The sequence below is a fragment of the Stomoxys calcitrans genome, chromosome 1, assembly GCF_963082655.1.
Source record: "Stomoxys calcitrans chromosome 1, idStoCalc2.1, whole genome shotgun sequence".
Lineage (NCBI taxonomy): Eukaryota > Metazoa > Arthropoda > Insecta > Diptera > Muscidae > Stomoxys > Stomoxys calcitrans.
The window spans coordinates 21,091,301-21,111,334 of record NC_081552.1 but is presented as its reverse complement, the minus strand read 5'-3'; the positions used below and the strand labels follow the sequence as shown (position 1 = coordinate 21,111,334).

The 20,034-nt window shown below is 38.6% G+C and overlaps 1 protein-coding gene across 7 annotated transcripts in view; it reads right to left on the bottom strand.

The window, feature by feature from the left end:
• Positions 1-8,590, bottom strand: part of LOC106086954 (bicaudal D-related protein homolog) — a 217,324-nt gene extending 208,734 nt beyond the window's left edge. For 2 of the 7 annotated variants that reach the window (XM_059363524.1, XM_059363522.1), the window contains exon 1: positions 7,150-8,586. The gene's annotated coding sequence lies outside the window, so the exon portion shown is untranslated. Of the gene's footprint in view, positions 1-7,123 lie in introns of all 7 variants that reach the window. The other 5 variants (XM_013251787.2, XM_013251788.2, XM_059363520.1 and 2 more) reach the window with 5 other exon arrangements.
• Positions 8,591-20,034: the final 11,444 nt, after the last annotated feature.

The following is a 20,034-nucleotide window of genomic DNA, read 5'->3' as shown; positions in this document are numbered from 1 at the left end:
AATTTCAATAGACAGACGGACGGACATGACTAGATCGTCTTAGATTTTTACGACGACCAAGAATATACATTAGGCCAGGGCGATTGTTTTTGTATGGGTTGCCCAAAAAGTAATTGCGGATTTTTTAAAAGAAAGTAAATGCATTTTTAATAAAACTTTGAATGAACTTTAATCAAATATACTTTTTTTACACTTTTTTTCTAAAGCAAGCTAAAAGTAGCAGCTGATAACTGACAGAAGAAAGAAACCAATTACAGAGTCACAAGCTGTGAAAAAATTTATTACTTTTTGGGCAACCCAATAAAATCATATATCAAACACGTGAACTACATACAAATCTAAGAAGTTTCTCCAAAGAAACCATGTATCTAACATAAAATCCTAATCCGCAACTCTCGACTTCAACATTTTCTCCCTGTTCTTTCGATATTTCATATTTTTGTGATCAAGGTACAGGTCGCATTTGATGCCCGATTATCATAAAATTTTGCCCAAGTCACTTCTTTGGTCCATAGACGATCGCTATTGACAAAATTGTTTTTTGCCTATAAAGGCAAAAAGACATGTATCGGAGGTAAAAGTAAATCTGAACCGATTTCGCTAAAATTGGGCACACATGTTGGAACATTAAATAGAACCTCTTGTACAAATTTTATAAAGATTGGACCAAAACTGTGGCTACTACAGTCTTAAAAGGCCATACCGGATGAAAGATATATAGGTGTATCTATATATAAAACTGAACCGATTTCGATAAAACTATGCACACCTGTGCGAACATTAAATAAAACCTCTTGTGCAAAATTTTGTAAAGATCGGAACAAAATTATAGCTACGAGATCCTTAAAAGGCCATAGCTCCCATGTATATATATATATATATATATATATATGGAAGCTATATCTAAATCTGAACCGATTCTGTTCATAATCAATAGCGATCGTCCTTAGACCAAAAATGTGGCTTGTGCTAAATTCTAAGATAATTGGACAACAAATGCGACCTGTACCTTGATTAAGAGTATCGAATATCGAAAGAACAGGAAAACAAGTAAAAGCGAGCTAAGTTCGGACGGGCCGAATCTTGGAAACCCATGTTGAAGGGCATAATTTTATTCTATACATCGAACTTCTTTCAAACCAGCAAAAATTTAAGCTCCTAGGAACCGAACAAGGATGACTGAGAGATCGGTTTATATGCGAGCTATATCAGGTTACAGACCGATTCGGACTGTATTTGGCACAGTTGTCGTAACAGAACACTTCTAGGGCCTCAAGAAGTCAAATCGAGAGATCGATTTATATGGGAGTTATATCAAGTTATAGACCGATTTCGACCGCTTCAAATTTTGCACAGATGCTTAATACTGATGTAGATCGTTGGGGATTGCAAATGGGCCATGTCGGTTCCGATTTAGATATAGCTCCCATATAAACCGATCTCCCAATTTGACTTCTTGAGCCCCTGGAAGCCGCAATTTTTATCCGATTTGGCTGAAATTTGGCATGTTGTGTTCTGCTATGACTTCCAACAACAGCGCTGAGGACGGTTTAAATTGGTCTATAACCTGATATAACTCCCATATAAACCGATCTCCCGATTTGACTGCTTGAGCCCCTAGAAGCCGCAATTTTTTTCCGAATTGGTTGGAATTTCGCTTATAGTATTCTGTTATGACTTTCAATAGCTGTGTCATTTACGGTCCAAATCGGTTTATAACCTGATATAGCTCCCATATAAACTGATCTCTCGATTTGACTTCTTGAGTTCTTACAAGCCGCATTTTTTGTCCGATTCGGCTGAAATTTTCCATGCGGTATTCTATTTCAACTTTTAACAACTGTGCCAAATACGGTTCAAATCAGTCTATAACCTGACATAGCTGCCACATAAACGGATCTCCCGATTTGACATCCTTAGCCACTGAAGCCCAATATCCATACTTTATCGGGTTGGAATTGGATGTTTCGGAATGACAAAATGAATATACCCCCATCCTTCTGTGGTGGGTATAAAAAGAATAACAACTCGTTGCTTAGCCTACACTGATTTCAAAATGAAACCATAATGCCACAAAAGGTCTTAAACTATAGTGGAAATAACACAACAGGTTTCATTAGATTAGCATTCTTAATGGAGATTAAAGTTTAATGAGCAGATTAACGTTCACAGTAACATAGGTGAGCATTGAAACTTGAATTTTAATAGACAAAATCATAGCATTTTTAACAAACAAGCAATTCCACGAGAAACCTAGGAGACAATCTTATATTGGAGATTTAGTACATACCCTCAATGTTGAGCTGAACTAAAGATACCAGTTGTCTCTATACATAGACTAGCTAGGTCGCGACACAAGTATCCTGATTCGAGCTGCACCTGTTTGGAGTTCAAGTAAACTTTCTAACCATTTCTCAAGGATTTTTTTCCAAAAACTCAAATTTTTACAGAGTATGAATTATGTGGTGACCACCGTGGTGCAGAGATTAGCATGTCCGCCTATGACGCCTACCGCCTAGGTTCAAATTCGGGCGTGAACACCAGAGCACTGGCTACATTTGAGCGGTATTCTGCCATGTTAAATCTTCTCTACTAAGTGGTGCCGCTAGGCTGCATGCCGTTCGGACTTGGCTTAAAAAAGAGGACCCTAATCATTAAGCTTAACTGTAGCCTGTAGCCGCAAGTCCAAAACCCACCCGGGTGGCATTTTTGATTTTCAAATATTGATTACTCAGCCAATTTTAACCCAATCAGAAAATACTTTGGACTCAGTGACCAAATTTGTTTTTTTTTTGCTGGAAAATAAAAAAAAAATGATTTCGATTTCCCACTACATTTTTTTGTTCTTTGGTTTTGTCATTTTTTGTGCGTCGTAGTCCGAACGAAACCCACCCGGGTGGGATTTGCTTTTTTCCTCGAAATATTCTACTTGTACCACCAGAAATAATGTTAACTATTATATATAATGTTATGATGAATGTATGGAAAAAATTCAAATTTAAAGTCACAGCAAAGATCTCTTGGAATGTTGAAGGTGTGTTCATATAGCAGTTTTCGCATTTTTTTTGATTGTAGCTATGTTCAATGGATACTGGCTTTTGCAGCTCCCGACACATATAGCATTTGCCCTTCTGCTTAAGGTGGCCAAAACTGCTATTTTAGCAAAAATTTTTGTTGTTTTGAATAACAAATTTGGCTGAGTGTACTAATTACCGGATTTTTTGAACGAGCTCTTATGTGAGGCATACACAGGTCTTCATCCGAATTTTTTGTTCATAAATCTGTGACAGGTTGGCTTGAGATATGGCATCTTATATATCAAGAAAAAGCGTTCTACGTTCGGCCGGGCCGAATCTTAGGAACCCTCCACCATGGATTCCGCTTACAAATTTATCTAAACTTAATTAAGTTGAAGGGGATAATTTTATTTTACATACCAAACTTCTGTCAAACCAGCAAAAATTATAGCTTTTGGGAACCGAACAAGGATAATCGAGAGATCGGTTTTAAGGGAGCTAATTCAGGTTATAGACCTATTTGGACTGTACTTTGCACAGTTCTTGGATGTAATAACGGAACATCGCATGCAAAGTTTTAGCCAAATCGGACAAAAATTGCGGCTTGTAAGGGCTCAAGAATTCAAATCGGGAGATCGGTTTATATGGAAGCTATATCAGGTTTAGACCGATTCGGACCGTACTTAACACAGTTGTTGGAAGTCATAACAATACACTCCCTATACTTACTTTACCTTACTTTAATTGGCTATGACATAATATTTGTTCCACTAGCCGAACGTAGAATAGCGTTCCACCACAAAACACTAAAAGCGAAATTTCAACCAAATCGGACAAAAATTGCGGATTGTAAGGGCTCAAGAAGTCAAATCGGGAGATCGTTTTGTATGGGAGCTATATCAGGTTATAGATCAATTTGAACCGTACTTGGCACAAATTAAAGGTATTTAAGAGTAGAATACGTATCTTATATCCAATTGTGGGACCAAGTATTTTGTGGACCGTTCCAACCCAAATAACACCACTAAATCGGACATATTTATCGACCATAACAATATGGGGCTCAAATGAGAGGTCTTTGGGAATAGAGCATGAATCTGATATCAACTATCGGGAAAAAGTGTCTATGGGGCCACCCTACCTTATAACATCCCATATAGAACGTATTTGCTGACCATTGCAATATGGGACTCAAATAAAAGATATTTAGGCGTAGAACACGAACTTAATATATATTTTCAGGGTCAAGTGGCCGCCACATCCTCCAAAACACCCCAACCCTCAAACCGGACATATTTGCTGACTATTGCAATAAGCGGCTCAAATGAAAGGTACTTGTGGTTAGAAAACGAATTTGACATCGAATTTTGGGGCCAAGTGTTTGGCCTCCTTAAACCAATGGTAATATGCGGTTCAAATAAAAGATATTTGAGAGTAGAGCGCAATGCCGATATTTTTTCAGCGCTAAGTGTTTGGGGACCACCCACTCCCCAAAACATCCCTAAATCGGACATATTTACCTGCCATGGCAATGTGGGGCTCAAATAAAAGGCAGTAGAGCACGAAATTGATACTCACTTTCGGGACCAAGTTTTTGGGGGTCCACCCCTTCCGCAAAACAGTAGGCCGAACAGCACCTATGCCATGGCAATACGGGGCTCAAATAAAAGGCATTAACAGTAAGAAGAGTAAAACACGAAGCTGATATATATTTTAGGGGCCAAGATAAGATACTGAGTGGCTGCCCCATCCCCCAAAACGGACATGTTTGCCGACTAGGGAAATATGGGGCTCAAATAAAAGGTATTTGGGAATAGAGCACGAATCTGATATGAACACTCGGGACCAACTGTCTAGGGGACGTCCCACCACCATAACAACCTTCAAATAGAACGCATTTGCTTGTTATGAAAATTTGGGACTCAAAGGGAGTAAAGCTCGATGTTGATAGTTTTTGGGACCCAGCACCCCCAAACCGGACATATTTGCTGACTTTTACAATAAGGGGTTCAAATGAAAGGTATTTGAGATAAAAGATCATACGGAATTCAAATAAAGGCAATTATATTGTCATACGGTTCGTCAAGTAACATATATATCGTAGCATGGTATTTCACTAAAATCTCTTTAATTGCCGAAAATAAATATTCAAAGGATAGTTTTGTTCCCTATATTGTAAAAGAAGGCGCAGCGGAGCTGGCCGGGTTCGGCTAGTCCACTTATAATTAAAATTCAAAGAAATGCAAAAAATCTGATACACTGCTATTGTTTTCCATACACGAATTTTCCAGGATTTTCAACGTTCCATTGAGCATACGCAGCCTCTGCTTTATTATTATGTGTATGTCTACAAATGATGTTAATCATGCTTGAACACATGATACACTTGAATGTATCAACTTTAGTTAAATTTTCGTTGATTGGTATGGGACCCATCAAAGATGAATTGCGAATGATATTATAAAATCGGCAACGATGCAAAGATAGTGGATTTAAAACTGTTTGCTGACCTTTTTTTTCAATCGTCACACTAATATGAAATTTTGTTGAATACATGACATTCTCATCCTCATAAAATATGAGGTTAAAAATACGATCCACCCGGGTGGGTGTTGGACTACGACGTGCATAAATGCTTTTGGACTTGTGAAGGTTAATCGGATAACACTCATTGACATTAGAGAACGAATTTTTGAACGATTTAATTATTTGAGCACTTAAGGATCGCAGTTATTATTTGTTTTGGTTGGAATTTTAGATTTGATGTTCTATTACGGCCTTCAACATGCATGACATCTGTAGAGTCAAATGATCAAGAACCTCATATTACCTGCTATAAAGCAATCATTTGATTTGAGGACAGCTTGATGAGCAACGTGTGGTGGGGATATATTGGGTTGCCCAAAAAGTAATTGCGGATTTTTTAAAAGAAAGTAAATGCATTTTTAATAAAACTTAAAATGAACTCTAATCAAATATACTTTTTTACACTTTTTTTCTAAAGCAAGCTAAAAGTAATAGCTGATAACTGACAGAATAAAGAATGCAATTACAGAGTCACAAGCTGTGAAAAAATGTGTCAACGCCGACTATATGAAAAATCCGCAATTACGACCAAATTAACAAAAGATGTCGAAGGGTCTAACACAACCCACCGTCCCAAATTTCAGCAAAATCGGATAATAAATGTGGCTATTATGGGCCTAAGACCCTTAATTGGCGGATCGGTCTATATGGCAGCTATATGCAAATCTGGACCGATCCGAGTCAAATTAGCGAAGGATGTCGAAGCGCCTAACGCAACTCACAGACCCAAATTTCAGCAAAATTGGATAATAAATGTGGCTTTTATGGGCCTAAGACCCTTAATCGGCGGATCGGTCTATATGGCAGCTATATGCAAATCTGGACCGATCCGAGTCAAATTAGCGAAGGATGTCGAAGCGCCTAACGCAACTCACAGACCGAAATTTCAGCAAAATCGGATAATAAATGTGGCTTTTATTGGCCAAAGACCCCAAATCGGCGGATCAATCTATATGGGGGCTATATCAAGATATAGTCCGACATAGCCCATCTTCGAATTTAACCTGCTTATGGATAAAAAAAAAAATAATCTGTGCAAAGTTTCAGCTCAATATCTCTATTTTTAAAGACTGTAGCGTGATTTCAACAGACAGACGGATGGACATGTCTAGATCGTCTTAGATTTCTACGCTGATCATATATATATATATATATACTTTATAGGATCGGAAATGGATATTTCGATGTGTTGCAAACGGAATGACAAAATGAATATACCCCCATCCTTCGTTGGTGGGTATAAAAACCGGATTTAAATGTTCCTTTATAGAATATGAGATTTTTCATGATTTCAATGATTGTACAAAACAGATTTGCTAAAACAAATAGAAAATTAGTATGCTAACGCCAAAATACCTGGAAGATGATGATGACGATGACAATGTTGCTGATGGTTATGGCTATGGTTGGTGGTGCGATGTATGATATGGATTTTAAATACGTATGTACATAAATAAATAACATATAAATAATAATAGAGAATGGAAATGGTAAAAATATAAAAAAAAATTGATAATAACCAATTTTTCGTTTGTGTTTTGCTTACTTCACGGTTTGTTGATTCAAGTGTAACGATTTAGCTGAGGTGGCTTGAAGCGAGCAGCAGCCCCTGGGGAGTTGTGTATACTATATTAACAATATATGAGATTATTTATTATTTATTTAATTTTTTTTTTTTTTTTTTGGTAGGAGAACACCAACAACTGTATTGATATTATGCTGTACGTATTAATTAACTACTTTTCTTTTATTCTTTTTTCAGTTGCTTTTGCCTTTACTATTTTTAGTGGTTAAATTTTTAGCAAAATTTTCACTTTTCACAATTTATTGCGGTTTTCCTTGCACAATTTTTTGTTTTTATTTTACTTAAATTTATTCAACTTTTTTAGTTTTTTTCCCCCTGAATATGGATTTTTATAATTATTTCACCTAAAAAGTTGATTTATTTTGTTTCTTTGTTTTTTTTGCTCTCTTTTCAATTTATTTCTTATAACCACCAAAATTCTACGTTTCTTAGCTTAAATCTGGCAAAGGTTTGCTTGTTTTCCACAGTTGTTGTTGTTAATACACGTTTGTTTACCTTCACCCGTAATGTAATGGTGAGTATGGTTGAATTGGGGTTTTGGTGAGTATATTTGCCAACCTAATGTCGCGACTTTCTCAATTAAAGCAAAAAACACACAAGCAACAAATCTTGGCTAAGGTTCTTTTCGCGAGCGGTGTAAGTTATTAGCGTATGATTAGCTGTGTAAATTATTCGCTATAGTTGTTGTTGTCGGTTTAACATATAAATCCGGTTGTCAATTTTGTCAGCAATTATTTTTCTTTTGATTATATTTAACTTTGAATGTCTCTTCTCACAGAGTTCAGCTTTAAAATTTCACTTCCTCTTAATTGAGTACAATTTTTCTTTTGAAACATCGCATCACAAAGGAGCCCAAAACCAAACACGAAATTGGGCAAAACCAGCTTGAGCGTTTGCTTTGAAACTTCCGTCAGTTGTGAGTTGCAATTGTCTTACGGCTGCTAAACGGCTGGTCGTTGTTGTTGTTATTGCAGTTGTTGCTATTGCACTAGTATTTCCGTTTTTGTTTTCTTATTTTATTCAAAAGGGCTCTGCCAATGGTACTTGAATAACGCCGCCGCCACTTCTGTTTTTCCACTTTATTCTATTGTTGTTGGTGGTTTCTATGCTTTTTTCACACACTCTTGGCTGATGTTATTGTTGCCACTGTTGTTTGCATTTTCTCTTTTCTAAAGACACATCAGAATCTTGAAATGATTCTTAAATCAGAAAACTTTTAATCCACCATTAAATAAAAATAAAATAAAACACAAAAATAAAAACAACGCGCGCGGTTTGTAGTTGCTTCTTTGTTTTTAGAATGAAATGAAAAAAAATCTTCAGTTTGTTTTGTTGCCAGCGTCGTTAACCAAGTTATCAGAGCGAACGTTCGTTGTAGACTGAATGGGCCGAAAACGACTACGTTAAGTTACCAAGTCAACCGTCATTTGTTTAGTGGTGTTCGTGTTTCGTCATGTTGTTATTATTATTGTTGCTTTTATTGTTAATGTGTGTTCATCATATCAACCAGCAACCAAGCAACCCACCAACACAACAACCAATAACAACAACAACTACATCAAGCAGCAACTCTGAGCCAATGTTTTATTTTATAACTGACAAAGTCTTTTTGTTAGTTAATGATGTTGTTGTTTGTGTAATTTGTAGACCAAGCAAGTTTGGGGCGAGTGGGGGGGGGGGGGGTTTGCTAGCTAGCAAGCACCCCTCTCTTTAATTTAGTTACCAACAGTTGTTATTGTTTTTCCGCTTTTTTTTTGTTTTCATTGCCGTTGTGTGTTGTCAATTTTTTCATTTAGAAGTGGCTGATTATATGAAGAGAGCGCATCCACATAGGTGATTTTTGCTACTGTTTGTGGAGCTCTTATATTAAGTGGGAGAACATATGCATTGGCAAACAAGAGAACAAATGAGAGCACCTTAGTAAGACAATAATTTTATGTGATGACAAATGAAGATACGAAGAATACGAATAACCCAGAAAACATTTTCATAACACATAAATCGAGTAAAAAAAGTCAAATTGGGAGATCAGTTGATATGGTAGCTATATCAGGTTATGAACCCATTTAAACCATACTTGGCACAGTTTATGAAAGTCAAACACCATGTCCAAAATTTTAGCCCTATCCTATAAGAATTTCGCCCTCTAGAAGCTCAAGAAGTCTAGGCAGCTATATCAAAACATGGACCTATATGGTCCATTTACAATCCCAACTGACCTACACCAATAAGAAGTATTTGTACAAAATTTCAATTTATACCAGACATACGGATAGACGGACGGACATGGCTAGATCGACATAAAATGTCACGACGATCAAGAATATATATACTTTATGGGGTCTCCAACGCAATATTTCGAGGTGTTACAAACAGAATGACGAAATTAGTATACCCCTTTCCTATGGTGGAGTGTACAAAAATTTAAATGGGATAAAGAAAGATAAAGCAATTCATTGAATAACTCAAGAAAATTTCTTAAACCTATGAAACTTAAATTCAGCTGTTAAACACAGTTTAACAGGTGAACTCTGAACAGGGCAGATGTATGGAGCTAGAATTTTGAAATTTGATTTAGAAGACATCAGCTGGAAAATAATGAAACTGAAAAGAAAATATGAGAAATAGTACTGGTTACGAGAGAAAGCGTACGTTTAGTACCGCAATTGGTACCATTTGGTTCTTTCTTTACAAATGGAGCTAAAGGTCTGAAATTAAGTATGTACATACAACTTGGAAATACATAATGAGTGGCAAAATGATTTATTTACAATTCGTATACTTTGGTACTTAGGTTCTTTCTTTACAGATGCAGCAAGAGGCTGAAATTTGGCATGTAGGTACAGCTAGCAAAAATGTTTGACTAACTGATTTATTTACAATTCATACAATTAGTACCGAAATTGGTATCTTATTTGCAGATGAAGCTAGAGGTCTGAAATTCGGTATGGAGGTACAACTAGGGAAAATATGATGGCTGACATACACGTACATTTTCGTACTAAAAAGTGCAAAATATTGCGAAAAAGTTTTTCTTCGCCTACAGCGAACGGGAATACAAACCGTACCAGAAGTGGAAGTAAACGTACTTATTGTGGTATAATTGAAATCTTGAAAGCATTTTTTTTTTAGATTATTACATTTTGGTACTGAAACGTACAAAATGGTTCTTTCTTTACGTATTGAGCTAAGGCTCTCAATATTGGGATGCTGTTACACTTGGAGGGCATATACTGGGTGATTAGAAAATGTTTTCACAATTGTACATTAAGGAACTAAATATGTCCAAAACGAAATATGTTCCGATTTGGAACAAATTCGACACGGATATTGAGAGGTCTAATAAGTACAACTCATTGTTCAATTTTGTAGAACAAAATATTGGTCTTTGTGGTAGCCATACCCGAACATAGACCGACCTGACCCATAAACGACACGGATGTCGAAAACCCTAACAAAAGTGTCAAATTTCAGCGAAATCGGATTATAAATGTTGCCTTTTATGCGGACAAAACTTCAAATCGAGAGACCGGTCCATATGGCAGCTATAACCAAATCAGAACCGATCTGGGCCAAATTAAAGAGGGATGTCGAAGGCCCTAACACAACTCACTATCCTAAATTTCGGCAAAACCAAACAATAAATGCGCCTTTTATGGGGCCAAGACTTTAAATCGAGAGATCGGTATATATGACAGCTATATCCAAATCAGAACCGATCTGGGCCAAATTCAAAATCAAAGAGGAATGTCCAAAATTTCGGCGAAAGCGGACTATAAATACGCCTTTTATGGGCCCAAATCCTTATATCGAGAGATCGTTCTATATGGCAGCTTTATTAAAATCTGGACTGATCTATGTCAAATTAAAGAAGAATGTTGAAGGGCCGAACACAACTCACTGTCCCAAATTTCGGAGAAGTTGGATAATAAATGCGCCTTTTATTGGCCCAAGACCTTCAATCGAGAGATCGGTCTATATGGCAGCTATATCCAAATCTGAACTGATCTGATAAAAATATACCCACCACCGAGTTTTTTGAAATTTGCCCATTTAGGTACAAAATTTTTTAAAAGGGTCTTTCCTTACGGATTGAGTTAGAGGACTTAAATTTGGGATACAGTTACAGCTTGGCAGTATACATTCTGCGACTGGGAGTTTTGGGAGGGTATAAACCCTCCACCATAGGATGGGGGGTTACTAATTTTGTCATTCTTTTTGTAACTACTCGAAATATTCGTCTGAGACCCCATAAAGTATATATATTCTTGATCGTTGTGACATTTTATGTCGATCTAGCCATGTCCGTCCGTTCGTCCATCTGTCTGTCGAAAGCACGCTAACTTCCGAAGCGGTCCATAACCTGATATAGCTGTCATTTAAACCGATCTTGGGTCTTGACTTCTTGAGCCTCTAGAGTGCGCAATTCTTATCCGATTTGAATGAATTTTGGCACGACGTGTTTTGTTATAATATCCAATAACTGTGCCAAGTATGGTTCAAATCGTTCCATAACTTGATATAGCTGTCATATAAACCAATCTGGGATCTTGACTTCTTGAGCCTGTAGAGGTCGCAATTATTATCCGATTTGCCTGAAATTTTGTACGACGGATTCTCTCATGACCATCAACATACGTGGTTATTATGGTCTGAATCGGTCTATAGCCCGATACATAAAGAACTCAACAAATACGATCTATGGTGGAGGGTATATAAGATTCGGCCCGGCCGAACTTAGCACGCTTTTACTTGTTTAATTTACTTTCTTTACGAATTGAGATAGAGATCCGAAATTTGTTATAGAGATACACCTCGACATTATGTATTGGGCCACTAGAAGTGTTTTGTGGATTTCGTCCATTTAGGTACTAAAACGAGCAAAATGGCATTTTCTTTACCGATTGAGCTAGAGCTCTGAAATGGGCTATATGTACATCTTAAGTGTATATACCAGGCGGCTAGAAGATTTTTTTCTGAAATTCGTACACTAAGGTACTAAAACGTACAAAATGGAACTTTCTTCATGACTTAAGTCTCTTAAATTTTGGACACAGCTACACCTTGATATAGAGTGTAGCATAGGGGTATCCTAGTCTCTCCATAAAATATATAATTTACTTAATTATAATTTCAAAGTAAACAAAAATTATTGTAAAAACATTACGCTGAAATAGCGAATAGCGAAAAAAATATGATGTGAAGGAATAGAAGAGATGATTTCAAAACGCAACAAATTTAAGAACATTTTAGAATGCAAAAGTGGTATTTATAAGTATTATCACTAACATTATCTTATTTAAATAGTTTATTATCCATGTAGAGTTTATATTAACTTGGAAAACGGCGCTGAGCACGGAAGATCGAAGCCTGGGATCATTAAATAAGAAATATATATTTTTTAACCAATACATCTCATGTTTTATACGCAATTTAATCCAATGAAATAAAATGTTTATTATTTATGTAAAATATATCAAAACAGTAAAGAAGTTGCTTAAAAGAAAGAACAACTTTCAAATCAATTAGATTATATTTCGGAATTGGACAACCCTTGTGTTGCAATCTGCCAACTGATAGCTCTATCGTAAAGCTTGACATTTATGAGGTTATACGTACTTAGAACGTTTTGATATAAAATATTAATTTGAACTTAATGAATGAATATCATCTCTCCCAGAAAAATGGAATTAAATCGTGAACATTTTTGTGAGATTATTTTTCACAGCTTTCGAAGACAATTTTTGGCGATGAAGCTCCATCAAAAACCCGTGTTTATCGATGGTTTGGTGAATCCAACCGAGGTCGTAGTTCACTTCAAGAGGAATTTTGTGAAGGTCGTCCAAAATCAATTGTTGTTCCAAAAACCAATGATGCTGTGCGCCAACAGATATTACAAGATCGTCATGTGACCCATTGTGAGATTGAGACAACCTTAGGCATTAATGGGGCCACCATACATGCAATATTGCATGAACATTTGACCATCAACAAATTTTGATCGCATTGGATCCCATACAATTTCTCAACCGCTCAAAAAAGGCTCGAGTCGATTGTTCGAAAGAAATGCTCCAAAAGTACGATCGCGATGCTTCGAAACACGTCTATGACATCGTAGCAGGTGGCTTAAGAAGTCAATTTCCAAGATCTATTTATATGAGAGCTATATCAGGTTATAGACCGATTTAAACCGTGATTGGCACAGTTATTGGAAGTCATTACAGAACAACACGTGCAAAGTTTCAGCCAATTCGGACAAAAATTGCGGCTTCCAGAGGCCCAAGAAGTTAAATCGAGAGATCGGTTTATAAGGGAGCTATATTAGGTTCTTGTCCGATTTGATCCGTACTAGGCACTAGTTGGTAGTCATTACAGAACACTATGTGCACAATTTGAGCTAAATCGGACAAAAACTTCGGCTTCCAGGGGCACAAGAAGGCAAATCGGGAGATTGGTTTATATGGGAGCTATATATTTACAAACGTCAATATGAATTTTAATCGGCTAGCTCTACGCGTTCGATCGCTATCGTGATTTCGACAGACAGACGGACCGACGGACATGGCTAGATCAACTTAGAACGTCAAGTCGATCAAGAATATATATACTTTATGGGGTCCCAAATCAATATTTCGAGGTGTTACAAACGGAGTGACTAGATTAGTATAGCCCAATCGTATGGTGGTGGGTATAAAAATGAATTTTTGTTTGTTTGTTCTGTATAGGCTCAAAAACTTCTGAACCGATTACATTGAAATTTTAACAGATTGTGTAGGTTAGTCTGGAAGGAAACATAGTCTATACAATTTTTTGATATCGGAAGGGGGGACGGAACCTCCCCCTTACCGGAAAAGTACTACCCAAAAATAAGAGTCCCCAAAAAATATGTTTACAATATGGGACTAAAATAAGAGGTATTAGGGAGTAGAGTACAAGTAAAAGCACGCTAAGTTCGGCCGGGCCGAATCTTATATACCCTCCACCATGGATCGCTCAAGAAGTAAAATAGGGAGATCGGTTTACATGGGAGCTGTATCAGGCTATAGACCGATTCAGACCATTATTGACACGTATATTGAAGGTCATGAGAGAAGTAATTGTACAAAATTTCAGCCAAATTCGATAATATTTGCGACCTCTGGAGGCTCAAGAAGTCAAGATCCCAGTTCGGTTTATATGGCAGGTTATTGACCAATTTGAACCATACACTGCACAGTTGTTGGAGGTCTTAACAAAACACCTCATTCAAAATTTCAGCGAAATCGGATAAAAATGGAGCACTCTAGAGGCTGAAGAAGTCAAGACCCCAGATCGGTTTCTATGACAGATATATCAGGTTATGGACACTTAACACAGTTATTGGAAATCATAAAGAACACCTCATGCAAAATTTCAGCCAAAACAGATAAGAATTGCGTTCTCTAGTGACTCAAGAAGTCAAGACCCACGATCGGTTTCTATGACAGCTATATCAAAACATGGACCGATATGGCCCATTTACAATCCCCACACTAATAAGAAGTATTTTTCATTTCGGCTAGCTTTACTCCTTGGAAAGTTAACGTGCTTTCGACAGACAGACGGACGGACATGTCTCGATCGATAAAAAATTACATGACGATCACGAATATATATATTGTACTTTATGGGGTCTCAGAGGAATAATTCGAGTAGTTACAAACAGAAAGAGGAGGGCACCGTAGCGCAAAGGTTAGCATTTCCGCCTATGACACTGAACGCCTGGGTTCGAATCCTGGCGAGACAAAATATTTTCTGCGGTGGTTTTCCCCTCCTAATGCTGGCAACATTTGTGTCATGTAAAACTCCTCTCTAAAGAGGTGTCGTACTGCGGCACGACGTTCGGACTCGGCTATAAAAAAAGGCCCCTTATCATTGAGCTTAAACTTGAATCGGACTGCACTGAGAAGTTTGCCCCTGTTCCTTAGTGGAATGTTCATGGGCAAATTTGAATTTTGACAAACAGAATGACGAAATTAGTATACCCCATCCTATTGTGTAGGGTATAAAAACTAGTTGAAACCCCAATAACATTTTATATATCAAGTCACAAATTCTTGCAAAAATTTATCGGAAAAAGTAAAAGCGTGCTAAGTTCGGCCGGGCCGAATTTTATATACCATCCACAATGGATTGCATTTGTCAAGTTCTTTGGCCGGTATCGCTTTATAGGTAACACAAGTTCCTTGCCGGGCATCGCTTTCTAGGCAAACAGAGGATAATCATAAGAAATGCGTCCTATATGGGCTCAAAACATAAAATCAGGAGATGGGTTCATATGGAAGCTATATCAGGTAATACAATACATCGATTCGAACAAATTAGGAACACAAGTTAAAAGTCATGGGAGAAGTCGGAGCACAAAAGCCCAAAGGCTCAAAAAGCATAATCGGGAGATAAATTTCTATGGGCGCTATATCAGGTTATGAACCGATTTAATCTATAAGGTAAAGAACCGATTTGAGCCATACTTAGCACAGTTATTGATCGTCAAACCAAAACATTTCATACAAAATTTCAACCAAATCGGAAAAAATTGCATGGGAGCTATATCAAATTATAGCCCGATTTGGACCGTACTTTCCAAAGCTTTTGGAATTTATAACAGAACACCGCATACAAAATTTCAGCCAAATCGGATGAAAATTGTGGCCTCTAGGTGCTCAAGAAGTCAAATCGGGAAATCGGTTTATATGGGAGCTTTATCCAAATCTGAACTGATATGGCCCATTTACAATCCCCAACGACCTACATCAATAGTTAGTATCTGTGCAAATTTCAAGCGACTAGCTTTACACGTTCCACCGCTATCGTGATTTCGATAGACGGACGACATGGCTAGTTCGACTCAGAATTTCGAGACTATCAAAAGTATGTAAACTTTATGGGGTCTTATCTCAATATCTTGAGGTGTAACAAACGGAATGACTAGATTAGTATAGCCCCATCCTATGGTGAAAGGTATAAAAAGTAACCTCGAAAAAGAAAATCCAGGTCGGTAATTCCGTGATTCTTACAAAATCCTTAATTGTTTTCCTTACAACGTCCCGAAGATGGTTCATGTCTGGTATTGCATCCCCACCTAAGTGCCAGCGCCTGTTAGCCGCGAAAGCTGGGCAATGACATAGGAAATGCTCCAAAGTCTCATCAACATTCCCACATGCCCTACACATGCTGTCACTTGCCACAACAGTTTTACATAAGTGAGTTCGTAGTCATACGTGTTCCGTTATGATACCGAAAGTTATACTGAGCTCCTTCTTACTTCCTTTCAGTAATAATCTCGTCTTCTTATGATCCGGATTTCCCCATAGGATTTTCGTCGTCCCACCGAGCATTTTGCTGTTCCCCAGTGTTAAATGAGCATTAGTAGCCCACGCCCTTAACTCGGACTGCGTCGACCCATCAGGCATCGGGTTAACCAAGTTCATTGACGCTTATCCTCTGGCCATCACTACCTAATCGTTTGCTTTCTCATTCCCCCTTAATCCGCTATTAATCCGGCAACCAAACGATGCTGATCGTGCCATTCTCAGAGAAGGAGGTTAACCTTCTTACACTCCTAGACTGTTCATGACCTTACCGTCCTGATTGTTACTGCCCTGATGGCCAGTTTACTGTCCGTAAAGATGTTCACACTTACGTTAACACCACATCACCTTACGCAATCCGTGATCGCCGGGATCTCCGCCAGCAGGATCGTATTATGGTCAGGCAGTCTAACAAATAAATCACAGTCACTGGGTTCTCAATGTAGAACCCCAAGCCCACTCAGTCCTTTAGCTTTGATCCATATGTGTAGCAAGATGACTGTGCCAATGACAGCAGTGCCTCGCACTCGACCTCAAGTGTCGTCTCACCATTCCTTCCAGGTTTCCTATCGTTGCCTCGATTATACCGCGATGGTATGACCCGCTTCTGCTCCCATAGCCGTAAGTCTCATCGGCGCAATGGTTGCCTCAAACTTAAACTGTATGTCTATGGGTCAGATATCTAGAATAGTCTCCAGTGCCCTTGTGGATGTGATCCTGCTGGAGGGTAAGTAAGTAATGGTTTAATCACGCTCCCGCAGAGCCAGTGGGCTATCCTCGGATTCAGGCGCCATTATATATAGCGCCATATATAGTGCCCAACATCCTGCCCATGATCACTCCTAAGCCCTAAATGGGCTTCTTGGGAGTGAGCGAAGGTCTCATCGTTCGCTGTCTAATGTTTCAATATTAGGATCTTTGCCAATCCTAGTCTTCCCATTATTGGGACAGTCTCAGGGGATGGTCTCGTCGTTTGCCCCCTGTTTGTAAGGCGGGATTGAGTCACCTGCCACTGCACTGCCTAATATCTCAATATCAGGATCTTTGCCTATCCTAGTTTTCGCAATCTTGACAAAGACAACTTGACTTGGTCGCGTAGTGCGCCGTGCATTTAGTTTAAGCCAAACTTGTCAAGGAGACTTGATCAATGCCCACCACAAGGAGAGTTCCTTCCTCCTTCCTCCCATTTATCTGCGACCAAACGTTGGTTTTGCTTGCCCAAGAATCCCAACATCCCATGATGAAGATCGTCTCCTTTGTAAGCTGGCATCTTTACGCTGACGCAAAGCACAGCGTAATGATGTCACCTCTTTCCTCGCAGCTCATCATTTGTATGGGTGGACTCTCTACAGAGTCCCACACAAGTTCAAAAATCAGATCGTTAAGCAGATCCTCCACTTGGAGCCGAAGATCTGGTGGAATCCTACCGGATGCACTGGCGATATTAATGACTGCATAAGTCAGCTCATCTCTGTTGTGCTTCCTTACCAATGGAGTAAGAGGGGGGCTTCTTACCCTTTTCAGCGACCATCTTTCTCTTCCGTGATGGCTGTGTCCTCCATGAAGACTCAGGGGCTGTGCGCGATTTTTTCGTTCCTGTTCCGACTTTTCCTCCCTCCACGGGACACTGTATGGGGTCTCCATTGCGGTAAGGCTGGCTGGGTCTTCCCAGAGTACTTGAAAGCGAGAAGCTCTTTTTATTTTGCAACATTTTAGCAGTGCTATGCTCTTAGGAAGATCAGATTATCTTTCCGTAAATGTGCCTGAAATGTCAGTTCTATCCCTTCCAGCATCCTGCAATTTCTCCCGATTGCGATGCCGCGCATATTCCTCTGTCTCCTTCGTCGTGCCCCTCGATTCGGCTGCGACACTGTCGATGTCTGAATCTGAATCGGAAACATCACCTTTACTTAAAGACTGGGTACGAACTGTGCATCCCTCTGGTTTATCCGTCTATTCCTGTTTAGTTAGTCTGACGAAGGGGCGGACAACATGCTACGCTCTGATGCCACCACCGCAGCTGTTGGGTCTTTGAGTCCATTTTGAGCCCACTCCTGAAAAGCTATTGGTACCTATTCCGAGATACAGATGTTTTTCTTCGAGGAGCGAAATGAAAACCCGTCCTCTACACTTTTACAAAAAAAAACCACTGATTTGTAACATTCTATGTACATATAAATTTTTTTATACCCACCACCGAAGGATGGGGGTATATTCATTTTGTCATTCCGTTTGCAACACATCGAAATATCCATTTCCGACCCTATAAAGTATATATATTCTTGATCAGCGTAAAAATCTAAGACAATCTAGACATGTCCGTCCGTCTGTCTGTCTGTCTGTTGAAATCACGCTACAGTCTATAAAAATAGAGATATTGAGCTGAAATTTTGCACAGATTCTTTTTTTGTCCATAAACAGGTTAAGTTCGAAGATGGGCTATACCGGACTATATCTTGATATAGCCCCCATATAGACCGATCCGCCGATTTAGGGTCTTAGGCCCATAAAAGCCACATTTATTATCCGATTTTGCTGAAATTCGGGACAGTGAGTTGTGTTAGGCCCTTCGACATTCTTCGTCAATTTGGCTCAGATCGGACCAGATTTGAATATAGCTGAAATATAGACCGATTCTCCGATTTAGGGTCTAAGGCCCATAAAAGCCACATTTATTATCGGATTTTGCTGAAATTTGGGACAGTGAGTTCTCTTAGGCCCTTCAACTTCCTTCGTTAATTTGGGCCAGATCGGTACAGATTTGGATATAGCTGCCATATAGACCGATCCTCCGATTTAGGGTCTTAGGCCCATAAAAGCCACATTTATTATCCGATTTTGTTGAAATTCGGGACAGTGAATTATGTAAGGGCCATCGACATCCTTCGTTAATTTGGCTCAGATCGGTCCAGATTTGGATATAGCTGCCATATAGATCGATCCTCCGATTTATGGTGTAAGGCCCATAATAGCCACATTCATTATCCGATTTTGCTGAAATTTAGGACAGTGAGATGTGTTAGGCCCTTTGACATATTTCTTCAATTTGGTCCAGATCGGTTCAGATTTGGATATATCTGCCATATAGACCGATCCTCCGGTTAAGGGTCTTAGGCCCACAAAAGCCACATTTATTATCCGATTCTGATGAAATTCGGGACAGTGAATTATGTAAGGGCCATCGACATCCTTCGTTAATTTGGCTCAGATCGGTCCAGATTTGGATATAGCTGCCATATAGATCGATCCTCCGATTTATGGTGTAAGGCCCATAAAAGCCACATTCATTATCCGATTTTGCTGAAATTTGGGACAGTGAGTTGTGTTAGGCCCTTTGACATATTTCTTCAATTTGGTCCAGATCGGTTCAGATTTGGATATAGCTGCCATATAGACCGATTTCTTGATTTATTGTTTTGGGCCCATAAAATGCTCATTTATTGTCCGATTTTGCCGAAATTTGGAACAGTGAGTTAGGTTAAGCCCCTTGACATACTTCAGCAATATCGCACAGATC